This window comes from Palaemon carinicauda, chromosome 13 (assembly GCF_036898095.1).
Source record: "Palaemon carinicauda isolate YSFRI2023 chromosome 13, ASM3689809v2, whole genome shotgun sequence".
Taxonomy (NCBI): domain Eukaryota; kingdom Metazoa; phylum Arthropoda; class Malacostraca; order Decapoda; family Palaemonidae; genus Palaemon; species Palaemon carinicauda.
Window position 1 is genome coordinate 146,098,657 of NC_090737.1, and position 20,000 is coordinate 146,118,656.

General features: G+C 38.4%; 1 protein-coding gene across 1 annotated transcript in view; it reads right to left on the reverse strand.

The window, feature by feature from the left end:
- Nucleotides 1-20,000, reverse strand: part of kel (kelch protein) — a 660,870-nt gene that overhangs the window by 408,014 nt on the left and 232,856 nt on the right. The window lies entirely within an intron of this gene.

The following is a 20,000-nucleotide window of genomic DNA, read 5'->3' on the forward strand; positions in this document are numbered from 1 at the left end:
CTCCATCCATCCACCCAAACCTTGGCCTTCCTCTAGTACTTCTCCCATCAACTCTTGCATTCATCACCTCCTTTAGCAGACATCATTCTCTCAACATGGCCAAACCACCTCAACACATTCATATCCACTCTAGCTGCTAACTCATTTCTTACACCCGTTCTCACTCTCACCACTTCGTTCCTAACCCTATCTACTCGAGATACACCAGCCATACTCCTTAGACACTTCATCTCAAACACATTCAATTTCTGTCTCTCCATCACTTTCATTCCCCACAACTCCGATCCATACATCACAGTTGGTACAATCACTTTCTCATATAGAACTCTCTCTACATTCATGCCCAACCCTCTATTTTTTACTACTCCCTTAACTGCCCCCAACACTTTGCAACCTTCATTCACTCTCTGACGTACATCTGCTTCCACTCCACCATTTGCTGCAACAACAGACCCCAAGTACTTAAACTGATCCACCTCCTCAAGTAACTCTCCATTCAACATGACATTCAACCTTGCACCACCTTCCCTTCTCGTACATCTCATAACCTTACTCTTACCCACATTAACTCTCAACTTCATTCTCTCACACACCCTTCCAAATTCTGTCACTAATCGTCCAAGCTTCTCTTCTGTGTCTGCAACCAGTACAGTATCATCCGCAAACAACAACTGATTTGCCTCTCATTCATGGTCATTCTCATCTACCAGTTTTAATCCTCGTCCAAGCACTCAAGCATTCACCTCTCTCACCACTCCATCAACATACAAGTTAAACAACCACGGCGACATCACACATCCCTGTCTCAGCCCCACTCTCACCGGAAACCAATCACTCACTTCATTTCCTATCCTAACACATGCTTTACTACCTTTGTAGAAACTTTTCACTGCTTGCAACAACCTTCCACCAACTCCATATAACCTCATCACATTCCACATTGCTTCCCTATCAACTCTATCATACGCTTTCTCCAGATCCATAAACGCAACATACACCTCCTTACCTTTTGCTAAATATTTCTCGCATATCTGCCTAACTGTAAAAATCTGATTCATACAACCCCTACCTCTTCTAAAACCACCCTGTATTTCTAAGATTGCATTCTCTGTTTTATCCTTGATCCTATTAATCAATACTCTACCATACACTTTTCCAACTACGCTTAACAAACTAATACCTCTTGAATTACAACACTCATGCACATCTCCCTTACCCTTATATAGTGGTACAATACATGCAAAAACCCAATCTACTGGTACCATTGACAACATAAACACATATTAAACAATCTCACCAACCATTCAAGTACAGTCACACCCCCCTCCTTCAACATCTCAGCTCTCACACCATCCATTCCAGATGCTTTTCCTACTCTCGTTTCATCTAGTGCTCTCCTCACTTCATCTATTGTAATCTCTCTCTCATTCTCATCTCCCATCACTGGCACCTCAACACCTGCAACAGCAATTATATCTGCCTCCCTATTATCCTCAACATTCAGTAAACTTTAAAAATATTCCGCCCATCTTTTCCTTGCCTCCTCTCCTTTTAACAACCTTCCATTTCCATCTTTCACTGTCTCTTCCATTCTTGAGCCAGCCTTCCTTACTCTCTTCACTTCTTTCCAAAACTTCTTCTTATTCTCTTCATATGAATGACCTAGTCCCTGACCCCACCTCAGGTCAGCTGCCCTCTTTGCCTCACGTACCTTGCGCTTTACTTCCACATTTTTCTCTTTATATCTTTCATACTTCTCTATACTATTACTCTGCAGCCATTCTTCAAAAGCCCTCTTTTTCTCTTCCACTTTTACCTTCACTCCTTCATTCCACCATTCACTGCCCTTCCTCATGCTGCCTCCAACAACCTTCTTTCCACACACATCACTTGCAATCCCAACAAAATTTTCTTTTACTAACTTCCACTCCTCCTCTAAATTGCCAGTTTCTCTTACTTTCACTTCGTCATATATCATTTTCAACCTTTCCTGATATTTGCTTTTTACCCCCAGTTTTATTAGCTCTTCAACCCTCACTACCTCCCTTTTACATCCACCTACTCTATTCCCCCATTCTTTTGCTACAACTAATTTTCCTTCCACCAAAAAATGATCAGACATACCGTTAGCCATACCCCTAAACACGTGCACGTCTTTCAATCTTCCAAACATTCTTTTAGTTATCAACATATAATCCATTAATGCCCTTTCTACTACTCTTCCATTTGCCACTCTTACCCATGTATACTTGTTTTTATCTTTCTTTTTGAAAAAGCTATTACTTATCACCATCTCTTGCTCAACACACATATCTACCAGTCTCTCACCACTCTCATTTTCACCTGGTACGCCATACTTCCCAATGACACCTTCTACCTCTCCAGCGCCCACTCTAGCATTTAAGCCACCCATGACAACTACATAATTCCTTCTACCCAGTCCTTCTACACACCTAGTTAATTCATTCCAGAACTCATTCCGCTCTTCTTCACTTTTCTCACTACCTGGCCCATACGCACTGACAAACGCCCAACATTCCCTACCCAACCTAACACTTACCCACATTAACCTAGATGATATCTCCTTCCATTCCACTACTTTACCTGTCATCCATTCACTCAGCAATAAAGCCACACCCTCTCTCGCTCTTCCCCTTTCAATCCCAGACACTCTACCAGACATTTCACCAAACATCACTTCACCCTTTCCTTTTATCTTCGTTTCACACAAGGCTAATACATCCATCCTTCTATTCCTAAATATACTTCCAATTTCACATCTTTTACTCTCTATCGTACTACATCCACGCACATTCAAATACCCACAAAACTAGAGTGCGGGGAGCAGTCACTCTCCCCCCAGCTCCATCTCTTTGTCGATGTCTCACAGGATGTAGATACAGGAGAGGAGGTTCCTAGCCCCCTCGTCCCGTCCCTTTTAGTCGCCTTTTACGACACGCAGGGATAACATTGGCACTATTCTTGTTTTTATGCCCCCGCGGCCATAATTTATATGTATATATATAATATATATACATATATATAATATATATATATATACTGTACATATATATATACATATATATATATATATATATATATATATATATATATATATATATATATGTGTGTGTGTGTGTGTATATTTGTAGATTAGATATGTAGAGGATCAATTCCTAAGAGGTTCTGTATGGAGATATCTATGTCTCTCCTTCTGGTTTTGTATACTATTTACATATCAGTTTACCTATTTTTCTTTTTTGGTGGGGTTCATTTTTCTTTTTTCTTTTTTTTTCTTTTTTTGTTAAGCCTCTTTCAATTTATATTTTTCCCACACTGCATCCTGTTACCGGCCTAGGAATAATTAATTTTTTTCCCTTTCTCCTAATATTCCTAAAGTTTACTTAAGCTTAAAAAGATCTTACCTAAAGAAGATAGAGCTATTCATTATTTCAGTTGATTTTCCCAGAATCAAATCAAAGGTCATACTACTTGTTTATTCAGCAAGCTCAGGTCAAGAAAAGATATGGAAATTTGAGGTTCTAGCTGGTGCCCTTGCCCAGAAAAAAAAAGAGGGGTGGTGCCCAGTGCCCAGTTCTCTTGATTGTTTATCTGCAGCCCAGATTTCTGAGTATCCCACCATTTGATCTTCTTTTGTAGTGAACATTGGAGCATGGTCAGTATTCGGACACTAGGCAGTCTGTGTGCTACATATGGGCACAGTTCGCAAACCACTACAACGTGAGCAGGAAAACCGTGTTCAATGTCAGGTAACAACCTGATGCCTGGCTATAGGCACAGCGAGAGTGCACATCTACCTCCGCAGGGGTTGACCATGGCCTTCCCCACACAAAGAGTCTCCGGAGTGGAGTCCCTACAGAGTGTCTCAGGTTCTTATCCGAAGTGTTCTCAGCAATATCTTGCCCACCTAAGAAGTTGCTGGCAGGGTTGATTGATTGATTTGAGGTTTGCTGGCATCTTGACATCGAACGTCATTGATGCCGATATCATTTATCATAAATTAAGAATGAAAGAATATTCAATTAAAACCATGGAAGAAAAGATGTCACTATAAAAGGTAAATAACTTTCAGAAGACCTGCTTCTGAAGTAAAGCTGAAAATACCGCTGGCATGGTAGGACACATTATGTCCAAGAATCTTGGAAAAGATAAACCTGCCATCCTCACCTCAAGCTTCAAACAGATATCTATTTATTTCGCTATTGTAAATGGGGCATTCAGTAAAAAAATGCCTCACTGTCAAGGGTACCAAACAGTCATCAAAATATGGTTGGTATTGGCCAGTAAGCAGAAATTCATGAGTCAATCGAGTATGACTAATGCGGAGACGATAAAGAGTTGTCTCCCACTTTCCGGGCATCATGTTATCCTTCCAAGGATTATAACATTTGTTACTTGTCGCATCGTATTTTCAACTAAGCTATCTCAATGCTGTTGCCAATTATCAGAAATCAAATTCTTAATGTTGGGAAAAGAATCATCATAAATAATGGGATACCTTATTGGTAGCAACTTAGCTGCAGTATTCTTTGCCAGTAAATCTGCCTTCTCATTTCCAGACACACTTACGTGCATTGGAACCCAGAAAAATTGAACGGTTATACCACTCAGTCCAATAATAAAGTCATTCTAAACTCTTTGCAACTAAAGGGTTACTGTACTGGAATTAAAAACTTCTAAAGCTTGAAGTACCCAAATCCAATGCCAGCATCGGATTTGGAGCCATCGGTACACAGTATATAAAAGTGGATTCCCTATGTTCTCCAACAGGCTCCATAAAAAAGGACCTAGGTTCTAAGTCACTCATATTCTTTTTAACTCCAATAAAATATTTAAAAAAAGATACCTCTGGTAATTTCCATGGAAGCATTGATGATACCTTAAATGGAAACACCTTACTTCTAAATATATCAAGACTGTGTATCAATTGTTTCACCTGTAAACCATAAGGTTGAGGAGATTTTGGGTGCAACTCAAAGTATGATGTGTGCTTTACAAGGCTTGAAGTCTGACAGGCCTAAGAATTAGGAGGTCCATGCAACCTAAATCAATACCGAATAATAGAAAACTTTTGGTAATGGTCTAACAGTAATTCTCCAGCGTCAAAAAGGAGGCTTGGAATAGGCAAAAATCTAAATGTTTCTGTTGTTAATCTGATACCAGTATAGTGTATAGAATCTAATATATCTAATTGGCTTGGGTGGCTGAGGAATATATTTCACACCCATAACTAATTTTCGAAAAAAAATAAGGCCTTGTATAACTTAAAAATAGTTTTTGGGTCTGCCCCCTATGATGTACATATGGGACAAAACTTTTGAAAGCTTCCAAGCATCAAACATTTTACTTTTAATGCTTTCAAGGGAGGAACCAATGTCAACCTATAATCATATATCAAGCCTAAAAACCTAGCTTCACTTACACATGGGATCCGTTGACCTTTGGATGTACATATCAGGGTCTGGATGCCATTCAAGCTCCAGAAACTGATATGAAGAGATCATCTACAAATAGCATTGAGAAAATAACTTGAGGAATGACAGAGGATATCCCATTAATGGCTAGTGCAAACAGGGTTAAACTTAGCACACTATCCTGGGAATTCCTTCCTGATATTTCCTCTCTGATAAGGTTTCCCCCACTCTCACTTAAAAAATGCCATTGAAATAAATTATTGAATGAATAATGGTAGCTCTCCTCGTAATCCCAAATTATGAATGGTTTTAAGTATACCATATCTCCATGCTGTATCATATGCCTTTTCAAGGTATAAAAGGACTGTTACATGGCGTTGTTTGGAAGCAAAGGTTTCACAAATAGAGGACTCAAGTCGTATCAATACACCAGTTGAGTGCATTTTTCTCAATCCTTACTGGATATGTAATAAAATACACTTCTTTTCTGGGTACCACATGTCTTGCATTGACCATCTTCTCCATGATCTTACATAAGCAAGATGTTAATGCAATTGGTCGATAGTTTGCTGATAAAAACTTATCCTTACAGTGTTTTAAAAATGCTAAAATAATAGCTAGTTCCCAAACACTTGGATATCTATGATCATGCCATACCCTGTTAACAGTGCTTAAAAGAAATAATTTGGCATTAACAGGTACTGTACATGTTTAATCATTGCATATGAGATTCCAAAGGGTCCAGGGGCTAGACATCCTGACATCGAAGGTCACTGACGCCAATATCGTTTATTATAAATAAAGATTAAAAGAATATTAGATTAAAACCAGAAAAGTAAATATGTTATAAATATCATTAAGAAGACCTGCTTCAGATATAAATTAAAAAATGCCACTAACATTGTAAGACACATCATGGCCAAGGACCTTGGCAAGGATGAACCTGCCATTTTCACCCCGAAGGATCAAACAGATATCTATTTCTTTCTGTGCTATAAGAAGGGCATTCAGTCAACAATTCTCACTGTCAAGGGTATCAAACAGTCGTCACAATATGATTGGTGTTGGCCAGCCAGCAGAAACTCATGTGTCATCCGAGTGTGACCAACACGGAGACAACAAAGAGTAGTCTCCCATTTTCGGGGCATCCTATTATACCTCCAAGGGGATATAACAATCGCAATTTCTCTCATCTTATTTCCAGTTATAGTATCCGAATGTTTTTGCCAATTGTTAAAAATAGAATTCTTAATTGCTGATAAAAAATCATTACAGAGACTGGAATACCTTCTTGGTAGCAACTCGGCTGCAGCTCTCTTTGCCAGTGAATCTGCCTCTTCATTTCCAGACACACCTACGTGTGCCGGAACATAGTAAAATCGAATTGTTATACCTTTTAGGCCAATAATTAAAAGCCACTCTGAAATTTTTAAAAGTAAAGGGTTCTAGAACTAAAACCTTCTAAAGTTTGAAGGACACTTCTTGATTCATTACAAATGGTATTTTTCCTTTGTTTTTTCATAAAGACTGTAGACTTCTTAGCTCCAAAGTTATCTGTTATTTTGTGCAAGCTAGCAAGAAGAGGAGCTTTTAGCATTTGTTGGAGAATAGGTGAAGTTATTCCTCTATGTAGATGTGTTTATGGTAGCTCAAGTCCAGTTGATTACCGCCCAATTTCCATAACTCCCATAATATCTAAAGTATTTGTACGTTTTCTGGCAAAACATCTTAATAGGTTTGCTGAAGGTAATCATCTATTCCCTAGTTTGCAATTTGGTTTTCGTAAAGGCCTTGGAGCATGTGATGCCCTTTTTACAATCTTCAATGATGTACAGAAATCCCTTGATTGTAGTCAGGAAGTTCGTATGATTGGCCTTGATTTTAGTGCTGCCTTTGACTGTATTGATCATGAGGCCCTTGTTTTCAAACTCAAACAGTTAGGAGTGGGTGGGTCGTTTCTTATCGTCATTATTGATTTTTTAAGTTATAGATCTCAAAGAGTTGTTGTTGATAGGCACCATATTGAGTATAGGAATGTGATATCTGGTATTCCACAGGGTATTGTTCTTGACCCTTTACTTTTCATACTATATACACGTGACGTAGTTTGGCCTAGAAAACAAGCTTGTTGCATATGCAGATGATGCTACTCTCATTGCATCAATTCCATCCCCTTAATGTAGATCTGGGGTTGCTGAATCCCTTAATGGAGATCTAGCTAAAATTAGTGCATGGTGCAAATTATGGGGTATGAAGTTGAATCCTAACAAAATTCAAAGCATGATTGAAAGTAGGTCAAGGACAGTGGCTCCTCAACATCGTGATCCCAGAATTGATAAAGTTTCTTTAACTTTGCATGACTTTTAAAATTTTAGGTGTGATTCTAGACAGCAAATTTACTTTTGAGAAACACATTAGGTCTGTATCTTCTTCAATTGCACAAAAAATTGGCTTATTGAGAAAGTCTTTCAAGATTTTCAGTGATCAATCTATTCTAAAGAAGTGTTTTAATTCTTTCATTTTACCTTGTTTTGAGTATTGTTCTCCTGTCTGGTCTTCATCTGCTGATTCTCATCTTAATCTGTTGGACAGAAACTTACGGTCTATTAAATTTCTTATTCCTGATCTAGATATTAATCTTTGGCACCATCATTCAATTAGTTCATTATGCATGTTGCAAAAGATTTTTCATAACTCTGACCATCCTTTACATTCAGATCTTCCTGGACAATTCCATCCTGTTCGTAATACTAGGCAGGTAGTTATGCTAATAACCAGGCTTCCTCCATCAAGAGGCTCAATACTACACAGTATTCTAGAAGTTTTATTCCAGTTGTGACCAAGTTGTGGAATGATCTTCCTAATCAGGTGGTTGAATCAGTAGAACTTCAAAAGTTCAAAGTTGCAGCAAATGTTTTCATGTTGACCAGGCTGACATGAGTCTTTTTATAGTTTATATATGACATACTGTATGTGTTTTGACATTGTTACTGTTTTTAGAATGATTTATTGCTAATTTGTTTACATCATTTATTTCCTTTCCACACTGGGCTATTTTTCCCTATTGGCGCCCTTAGGCTTATAGCATCTTGCTTTTCCAACTAGGGTTGTAGCTTGGCTAATAATAATAATAATAATAATAATAATAATAATAATAATAATAATAATAATAAAATGCAAAAATTGCCCACCTCTTTTAACACTATTTTCTCAATAGTGGTTAGTATGCCATATAATTCCGCAGTAAATATGGAATATATTGAAAGAAGTGCGCCTCTACAGTTAAAAGAACTGCTATATACTCCAAATCTAATGCCAGCATCAGATTTAGAGCCATCAGTATATATAAAAGTTGATTCCCTATGTTCTTCAACATGTTACATAAAATGAGACCCAGCTTCTAATTCAGTCATGTTTTTTTTTTTTAACCCCAGTAAAATATTTACAAAAAGATATCTCTGGTAATTTCCAAGGAGGGGTTGAGGATATCTTAAATGGAACACCTTACCTCTAATTATATCAAGACTGTGTAATAATTGTTTAACCCGAAACACATAAGGTTGAGGAGATTTTGAGTGCCTTACAAGGCTTGCAGTGTGAAAGGCTAAAGAGTTAGTGAGTCTTTGTAACCTAAACCAATACCGAATAATGGAAGACATTCAGTAATGGTCTAGAGATAACTCTCCAGCATACACAAGGGGGCTTGGGATATGTGAGATTCTAAATGCTCCTGTGGACAATCTAATACCAGCATGATGTATTGAATCTAATATCTTTAATCTGCTTGGGGTGGCTGAGGAGTACATTTCACAAGCATAACTAATTTTGGAAAAAATTAAGAACTTGTATAGTTTTAAAATACTTTTACGGTCTGCCCCCATGTGAGGAACCCATGTAAGCCTAGAATCGAAAATCAATCCTAAAAATTTAGCTTCACCTACACATGGGATCCGTTGACCTTTCATGTATATATCTGGATCTGGATGTACTCCCCGGATACGACAGACATGGACAATAATAGTTTTGCTTGTTGAAAACTTAAACCCATTCATATCAGCCCACTGAATAATTTTGTCAATTGACAGTTGAAGTTTTCTCTCAACCATTGCCATTTTAGCTCAAGCAAATGATATGGAGAGATCATCCCCAAATAGTGTTGAGAGAATATCTTAGGGAATGACTGAAGATATCCCATTAATTGCTAGTACAAAAAGGTTTACACTCAGCACACTATCGTGAGGAACTCCTTCTTCCTGACATTTCATCTCTGATAGAGTTTCCCCACTCTCACTTGAAAAATTCTGTGAAAAAAATGATTGGATAAACAGTGGTAGCTCTCCTCTTAATCCTAATTCATGAATGGTTTTAAGTATATCATATCTCCTTGTATTATCATATGCCTTTTCAAGGTCAAAAAACACTGTCACATGGTGCTGTTCTGAAGCAAAGGCTTCACAAATAGAGGACTCAAGTCATATCAACACATCAGTCGTTGAGTGCATTTTTCTGAATCCACACTGAATAGATGATAAAATACCCTTCTTTTTAAGGTACCACATCAGTCTTGCATTAACCATATTCTCCATGATTTTACATAAACAAGATGTCAATACAATAGGTCGATAGTTTGCTGCTAAAAACTTGTCCTTACTGGGTTTTAAAAAGGCTGAAATATTGGCTAGGTCCAAAACACTTGGATAACTATGATCATGCCATATTCAATTAATAATGCTTAAAATAAATAACTCGGTATTAAAATGTTTAATCATTGCATATGGAATTCCATCAGTCCAGGGGTTGTATCGTTACAATTAGCAAGTGCGGAATCAAATTCTCTTTCAGTAAAAGGAGAATTATACGACTCTTCCTGTCCTGTTGAAAAAATTTTAAATTTTCTTTCCTTCAATGCTCCTATACTGGTGACCAGGAGCTGCTCCACACTTGCATGATACATTTGAAAAGTGATCAGCCAGGGCACTGCTACCATCATTTGCTACAGTCACATAATGACCGTTCAACTTCAACACTGGTGGTGGGTTTGGGGTAAATTTGCGGCCAATCTTTTTTATTTTCCTCCATACAGATGATGGTTGTGTTCTACTGTTGACTGAGGAAATAAAAGATACCCAAGATTGGCGCCTAGCTTCTTTCATGGCACGACGGAACTGTGCTCTACACTTTTTGTATATAATTAAATTCTTATTAGTACAGCATTTGCGCAATCTAGTCAGAGATTTTCTGGTGGCTCTGTGCAGGGCAGTTGATTCTGAAGACAACCACGGGACTGGTCGCCGTTTGAATAATCCTGTGGTTATGGGAATCGAATTGATTCCTGCTGTATGGAGAGTTCCATTCAGTAGGTTTATGGCATCATCAATACTTTCAAACTGTTTTGCACTCCACTCAATTTCACTTAGCTCACAAAATTTAACCCAGTCTGCCATGCCAAGATTCCATCGTGGTAATCTTTGTAAAGGTGAACCCTTGTTGGTGTTTATAATGATTGGTGCATAATCACTAGTGTGCCAATCATCTAATGTCATCCAATTGAAATCAAGAAGGCAGTTAGAGCTTGCAATTGAAAGGTCAATGCATGACAAGGAACCTGTCTGAATATGGAAGTGTGTGGACTCTTCTGTAGTAAGGTGTCCGACATCATCGTTTTCCACAATTGATGAAATAATATTGCCCTTGCTGTTTGCTAATACATCACCCCAAAGAGGATGTCTACCATTAAAATCTCCAAGTAAAAGAAAAGGTTGAGGGAGCTGTTGGATCAACCCTACTAAATTATCATACAATATGTTACCATTTGGAGGCAAGTACAGAGAGCATATTGTATATTTTCTCCCTATATCAATCTGTACAACCCACTGCCTACAGAGATGCACGAATAGATAAAGATGTTTGGGGAACATCTCGATGAACGTACATGACACTTCCGCCGTGGCTCCTTGCTTGTTGATTATATGGTGTTTTATAGCTAACATACTCTCGAGGACAAAGTGTGTAAGCATCAAGCATATTTTCCTGTAAACATACAATTATGGGGGAATGTTCATGAATTAGGAGCTTAAGCTCTTCATATTTGGCCCTTGAACCCAGAACATTCCACTACAAAATGGAGGAAAAAACTATGATTATTTCTGGAAGACATCTTGGATGAGGTCATCCCATTTGCAGTTTTTAATCTAACATTATTACCTGTAGGTTTCTTCAGAGAGGGTCTTGATATGTTGGGTTTTATGTTTGTCTTTTTTTTGTGTCCTTTTGATCTATTTGTTGAGGTGGATGGTGGACCTCAATTTGAATTTCTGATTTATTCCATTTATCTTCCAGTTCATTAGAAACATCAACTGACAAAACATCAAATTTATTTGATGTCATAACTTTAATGTTTCTAATGAGGGGCGGGTGAGAGATGGAGGTCTCTCTCTTTTACAATTAATAGATGGTAATATTGTAGGTTTTTGCACCTTTCCCACTTCAGGTGCATCAGGTAAGCTGGTTACAGGTGGAACCTCCATCAAATCAGGCAAGGACATGGCCTGAGAAAGGCTTGTACTAGTTTTTGTGATGGGGGACAAAGGCTGTACAGAGACAGGCAATGCCCTAGTGTTAATACACTGTGGTAAAGCCTCAGAAGGTAATAAGCTTATCTTATCATTCAGTATTTTATCAGATGGTATATTTCTTTTCCTAGAGGTATTGGCAGGACTAGGTGGGTTTGATTTTAATGCCTTAGCATAACTATATGAGCTATTTAATAGTCTCTTAGCATGTCCCACACTTATATGTTCTAAATTACATTTGTTAGGGGCAGCTTCTTCCAACTTATACAGCTCGCAGCTCTTGTCTGTGGATTCATGATTCGAGTTGCAATTTAAACACCTCTCTCCAAGTGCACATTCTCCATGGTAAGATTTGGAGCAAGTACCACATATTTTCTCATTTTTGCAAACTTTAGATGGATGTTTAAATTTAAAACAATTAAAATACTGCAGTGGCTTCTGCTTGAATAGTCGTACTTTAATCATTTCATTTTCAATAATAATATGGAAAGGTACATCAGCATCCTGCAAAGCAAGTAAGTATAATCATTGATGTTCCAGGAACCTTATGCACGTTTCATACATTTAATGAACACATGGCCAATATCTCCTCCTCTGTAAATTCATACAGATCTCTGTTAAAAATAATTCCCTTTCCATAACTAAAATTTAGGTGGGGTTTGACATCTAACTTAATATCATCATTAGTTGTATTTAGGTTGGACAGTATTACAGATTGTGTGCTTGATTTGGCATGGATGAGGAAACTATTTCTTCCAAAACGAGATATATCTCCCGGTGCAATAGTTCCTACTTTTTTTCTGGATTAATTTGCATATTTTAAAATAATTCCCTGTAACTCCCTTTGATTCAGCTACAAACCACATTGGTGGATTTGATTTTATCTGGGAATGTATAACTAAATTAACGTCTTTTTTTCAACCAGCCGGCAAGCCTATATACATCCAAATCCTTTGATACCTTATCGCAGAGAGCAGCCATAACATTCAAGTTATTAATTTTAATATCATTCATGTTACTTATTGCTTTAAATGCTTCACCATGACTACTGTAAGATATCCATGAATCCCATTTATCATCTTCAAGTTTCATCCTTATTTCTTTTATACATCAATAGCACTCAAATGATTTATATGGATTATCATAGTTTGTGTCTATTGGAATTTGGGTAACATAAAAGATTCGAAGTTTCCTCGTGTTACCCAAATTACTCAATTCTGGAATATCAGTAGAAAGGTCCTTTCTAGTTCCAAGGCATCAACAGAATTTTCCTTAATAGACTTGCCAGAGGTCGTCAACAGTGCTGGGGGAGAGTCACTGTATCCAGGGGATGGGGGTCCATTGTTTGAAGAATAATAAAAAGTGTTGAGGTAAGAAAAAAGATGAGTTTGATTTACCTGCTCGAGAATACTAAGGCATCACGTTAGAAAAGAAAATTAGCACTCTCCACTATCGGCACAATGAGAGTATACTTCCCAGATGGTCCACTTCATAACCTAAACGAAGGACAGCACCAAAACAGATATAGAGGCACAGGTGTAAATTGAACCTGCCTGTTAGGACTGAGACCAAGAAACTATGGAATCATCCTCCCCATATTTGTAATGATGGGCTTCCGGCCAAAAGCCGAGATTCCTACCCCAACACTGGATCCCCCTGGATTCCGAAGATCCAACACTTGGAAATAGTTCCGCCAAAAAGGTCCAAACCATCTTCGGGATGGCTGATATCATCCAATACTTACACATATAGCTTTGAATGCAAATACCTCCCAACCGTGACACCTCCTCCCATTCATCGAAGCAGGCAACAATAACAGATGTAGAAACATCCACGCCAGCAGCTACAATGAATGTAGAAACATCCAAGCCAAAAGAGAAAAAAAAAATAAATAAATAAATATATATATGTACATAATATATACACATATATAACAAGGACAATTTTTCTCCTAGCGTTGGGGTGGCAATACGAAAGAAAGTTTATAAAATTAGGAGAAGGTCGAAGCAACATTAAGAGGAAGAAAAAGATGAGAGAGAGAGAAATTTAGATTTGAACTGGGGGAGCAATTTCCCCAAGTTTGAGAGCCCTCTTGCTCGTCACCAAGCTTTAGCAGGGGAATGATATGAAGTGCTGAAGCTCAATGACTTCATCAAGGCATTCTCTCATTAAGAGGGACATGTAGCAAGAGCGGAATCAAATTCTCTTTCAGTAAAAGGAGAATTGTATGACTTTTCCCTTCCTGTTGCATAATCTAAAATTTTCTTTTCTTCAATGCTCATATGCTGGTAACCAAGAGCAACTTCACACTTGCATGATATATTTGAAAAATCATCAGCCAGGGCATTACTAAACTCAGTTGCTCCAGTCACGTACTGATCATTCACCTTCAACACTGGTGGTGGGTTGGGGATGAAATTTCCAGCTATCTTTTTTACTTTCCTCCACACATTAAATGGTGGTGTTCTACTGTTAATGGAAGATACAAAAGACACCCAAGACTGGCGCCTAGCTTCTCTCATGGCACGACGGAACTGTACACTACATTTCTTGCATATAATTAAATTTTCCTAGGTACAGCACCTGTGTAATCGAGTTTAAGACATTCTTGTGGCTCTGTGCAGGGCAGTTAGTTCTGAAGACCAGCAGGGGACTGCCCATCATTAGAATAATCCTGTTGTTTTGAGAATTGAATTGACTCCTGCTGTATGTTGAATTCCATTGTCAAAGTCTATGGCATCATCAACACTTTCAAATTGTTCTGCATTCCCTTCAATTTTGATTAGCTATGAAACTTATCCCAGTTCGCCTTGTCAAGATTCCTTCGTGGTAATCTCTGTAAAAGTAGACCATTGTTAATGTTTATAATGATTAGTGCATGATCACCTGTATTCCATTCATCTAATGTTCTCCAATCAAAATCGAGAAAGCAGTTAGAGCTTGCAATTGATAGGTCAATGCATGACAACGTACCTCTCTGAATTTGAAAATGTGTTGGCTCTCCTGTATTAAGGAGTCCTACATCTTCGTTCTCCACAATTGCTGACATGATATTACCCCTTGTGTTTGCCAAAACATCGCCCCTAAAAGATGTCTACTATTAAAATCTCCTAGTAATGGAAAAGGTTGTGGGAGTTGTTGAATTACCTGTAATAAATTATCATACAAAATTTTATCACTTGGAGGAAAGTAAAACGGTCAGATTGTGTATTTTCTCCCTATATCTATTTGTACAACCACTGCAGATTGACAAAGATATTTGGGGAATATAAGACTTCAGCCATGGCTTCCAGCTTGTTGATCATATGGTGTCCTATAGCTAACAAACTCTTGAGGACAAGGAGTATTATCCTCGAGCTTGCTCTCCTGTAGACATACAATTATAGGGGAGTGCTCATGAATGAGGAGCTCAAGTTCTTCATATTTGGCCATAGAACCCTGACAATTCCCTTGCAAAATAGAGGAAAAAACTATGGTTTATTTGTTTAAAAACACCTTGGATGAATTCTTCCCATTGGCAATTTTTGACCCACCACTATTCCCCAGTGGCTTCTCTGGAGAGAGTGTTGATATATTGGGTTTTGTGTTTGTCTTTTTCTTTGTGTCCTTTTGATTTATATGTTGAGGGGGATGGTGGACCTCAACTTGAATCAGATTTATTCAAGTTGTCTTCCAGTTGACCAAAAACATCAGTAGATAAGACATCAAATCTATTTGATGACATAACTTCGTTTCTTATGGAAGGGGGCGAGAGAGATGGCAGTGTCTGTTTTTTTATCAAAAGGTCGTGAGCTACCAGGTTTTGGCACCTTCCCACTACAAATACACCGGGTACATTGGTATTAAGTGAAACCTCCATCAAATCAGGAAAGGACATAGCCTGAGAGAGGTTTGTACTATTGTTTAGAATGGGAGCATTTGGTTTCTGAATATCTTTCTGATCTTTGATCTTTAAAGTTTTTGTTTTGATTTTTCTACATCTTCCTGATATAATTTTGCAATTGGACTTTCATCTTTAATTACTTTTTCATTCTTTATGTTGGCAGTAAGGATAATATTTTCATAGGTGTGTTTTGGAAAGTTTTCTTCAAAACCAGAGAAATAGATTGCTCTGTCCTTATCTGCTTTTCAAGAGCTCTTTTATGAGGCTCTTTTTAAAGTAACTCTTTCCATGGTCCTAATGGCCTGATTCTTTTTTCAAAAATAAACAAAACATAGCTTTTAGATGTAGCTGGATGTGCTTCTCCACAGTGAATACAATTTGAGTTTTTTCGTGCAAGCTCCATGACTATTTTTTCCACAGTTGGCACCAACAGCTGGCTTATCATTTAGTTTTTCCATGAACTTTTGGCTGAAATGGACCTATATTTGAAGACAATAACATCGCAATGGCGAAGGAATGTATGGTTTTACCCTTAAAGGTAGCCAACCAGCTTTAATAAAATTTGGTAGCCTATAATGATCAAAAGTTGAAACTTAAGTCAATAGGGGAACACATTCTCTGGCTCTCTTTCTCATTCTAACTACTTTTACTACTTGACTTTTCAGTTCATCTTCTATTTCTTTTTCCTCTATCTCTAGTAACTCTGGAGCATATATCATACCCCTACTCTGGTTAAAAATAAGATGAGATAAGCAGTTGACATTATGACCATTCAAAGTTGAGAGTGCTTTCAATCTTTCCCTTTGTAGGGGGGATAGTGTCTCTATCAAGAGACTTCCATTTCCCTGGGGAAAAATTTTTGCTACCCTCCACATACTGTTACTATTTCCCTATTGGCTTTAAAAACATTCACATCCGAGTTGGAATTCTCAATACCAAGGACCATGTTCATATTTTCGAGGTCATCACCAGAGGGGTTGGTTTTCAAAGAAGGAACAAGCTGGTTATCAACCTCCTATCGAAGGATGTCAGTCCTCCAATCCTATGTGGCTCAACATGAGAAGAGGTTTCAGCAGGGACCAGTCCTCTATTTGAGTGGGGCTGCCTCTCTTTAGGTGGGCGTACACTGGTCAATAGGGGTAGTTACCCCTCCCACTGACGACTCCATCACCCATTACCAGCAAATAAAGGATGACTCAAAACCGGATCACTGGAGCCCAACTCCAACAAACTAAGTCTGCACCCAATGGGGTCTGCCAGAGGGTGATGGCATCTAAATTTGAAGCACATACAAAACCTGCTCAATGTTCTAATAATGGTCGTCAACAAAATTCAGATACAGTAGAGCAAGAAAAAAGTGAAATAAAGGAGAAGGCTTAAAAAGGTCCAGTCATAGTCTGGTCTTTCAGAGCTGGCCTTAGTGATATGATTGAACCTGCCAAGGGGGATAATCACCCCACCACCATTGCCCAGCTCATCATTGAGATTCTCAAGCCCCTCCACTGCAGCAAAGAGCTGGACCATCAGAAGGGTTGCTGGCAGGGTTTCCTTGTGATCCCCCGGGGTAAGTGAGCATACAAGCTGATCTTGGTCAGCCAGCTGAGCTAGCTCAGCGTGTTGAGTTCACTCAGCAGGAGAAATGCGTTCGCACTGTCCGCACCATGCGGATATAAAGCAGGCCATATTCGCAGAGGACTGATGCGCTGATTTTACCGAGATTGGCACGGACCGACCAATCTTTATCGTGAATGGGGGTAAAAATGACAAACCTGGCGAGACTATCCAGTCCTCTCATCTTTTCAACATGTTCAACCGGACAGGTCAGTCTCGCCAAGACTGGCAGTATTCCCCGCCAGTTTGTGGTGTGTGTGGGGATGGACTAGTGTGGCGACCTTGTCTCCTGAACAGGCTGCTTTTCCATCTAATATAATAATGATAAACTGTTTGTATTTCACAATATCTTTATTTATTGTATTGAAACAGTTTTTGTTTATAATTGTTATAGAAGACCACTCTTTCTTTTCCAAACTATGATATAGAGTTCTACAGTAAAGTCAAAAGATTAATCAGGGTACTAATCCTGTACAGGTGGCAGTGGGAGGATATAGTAGAGAACTTTGGAGGAGTAAAGTCCAGAGCTTAACCCCATTTAATTAGGTGGGAGGAAAGGCAAGAAATTACTTCAATGTATGATTAACAATGCTTTTAATCCAACCTATCTCACAAGAGGCAACCCACAGAATCAGACATCATGTTATGGAGATACTTATACAATTTACTTCAAATTTTCTTTTCAAAGAGTATAAATTCTCTTCAAATAGACATTTATGCATCTAACAATATATATGTCCTTCAGTTTATTATTAATTTAACTTAATGTAATCAATTGCTCTCTTCTCTATCAATGATTTGGTCCATGTAAACAAGAACAGAATACACATGAATATGATTTTTTCTGAATTTTTGGTAAAAATTAGAAACTAAACTTCAATATTCCAGAGTTTAGTAAGTCAAATTGATAAACCAGAACAATACTTTATCCATTCAATAGAGAAAAAAATAATAACAAAAATAATAATAGTTTTGTTAAAGATAATGGCTGCCTCAGTTGCATTGATATTGAACTCTGTCTTCTCAATGGCTCTTATCATCTTATTTTTAAGATTACTGCATACAGCCAGTAATTTGGCGAAAGTCATCCTTCATGATGGGTAGTCAAATTCAGGAGTAATTGACAAATGATGATTTCAATTACTTATGAATTTGACTACCCATCATGAAGGATGACTTTTGCCTAATTACTGGATGTATGCAGTAATCCTGAAAAGAAGATAATAAGAGCCATTGAGAAGACAGAGTACAAGATAAATACAGCTGAGGCAGCCATTATCTTGAACAAAACTTCTGAAAGAGGGTCTACTACCAAAATAAATAATAATAATAATAATAATAATAATGATAATAATAATAATAATAATAATAATACCGCAACCCATGGATTTGTCTCTTAATGCTAATTTTATTATTTTCGGTGGCAGTTCAAGAAGCTCACCATTTTTTGTTTTTTATTAGTTTTAGTTTTTAACCTATTTCTTTTATGATATAATAACTCTATTTTCCAAATTGTCATTTATTTCATTTAATGTGAGGAAACAGGAAAATAAGTATCCACACGTTGAAGCAATGCTATGTCCTCTCTCTACCATCATTAGTATATATATACCTGTACCTGACTACCTAACCATGTAGTCATCTTTAATTGAGCAAGCAAGTCGGTAGCACGTGTGGGCATTTTTCACCTGAAAGGAGTGCCCGTCTAGTCTAGTCAGTCAAACTATCAGACCTTTGAGCGTATGGCCCGCTTTAAACTTGTTTGTCTCGCTCCAACTCTACAGAGTTGAGCTCTTCGGAGCACTCAGATGGTGGTGGTCGTCAACTGCTTGCAGTTGCAGCCTCTCGCCATTGTGCTCCTAGGACACAACAAGTCTCAACGAGTCTTGTGAGACATAATCCTTTGGGGTCATTACCTCAGGCCTTTACCCCTACGGGATAGAGCCAGCTTGTTCCAATGTTCATTAGTAATGGCAGCACGCATTCGCAGACAAGTTCACTCTGCCTTGTTTATTTCCACCCGAAAGCGCATTTCCTCTTGCAGGAGTGCGCAAGACTTTGGCCACAGGTTCCCTAACAAGTGCTTGTGCCCCCATTCATGATGCTACAGATCACAAATGAACAGGCCCTAGTTGGGTGAGAGATTCTCATCTTCTGCTTCGGCACACACTCGTCCACCACTCTCTGGCGAGGTTAGAGAGTGAGCACCTCCAATTGACAAAGGTCTGCTTGCTTCTCACTCATATTTTGGTTCACTCACCAGGAGAAGCATCTGCTTGTCATCTGCATATAGAACACCATCCTGTTGAGGTTCCTGCCACTGTTCCCTCGTTTGCGAAGGACGTGCCATGGTTTATGGAGCTCATTGAGGCTGTGAAGCATAACACAACATGAGGGGCAGAGAGGATGCAGATCAACCTCAACCCGACACAAGAAAGGGCCACAAGGGCGACCATCACAGCAGGGACAGGTCCACATGATACTGGGGACACTAAGCCT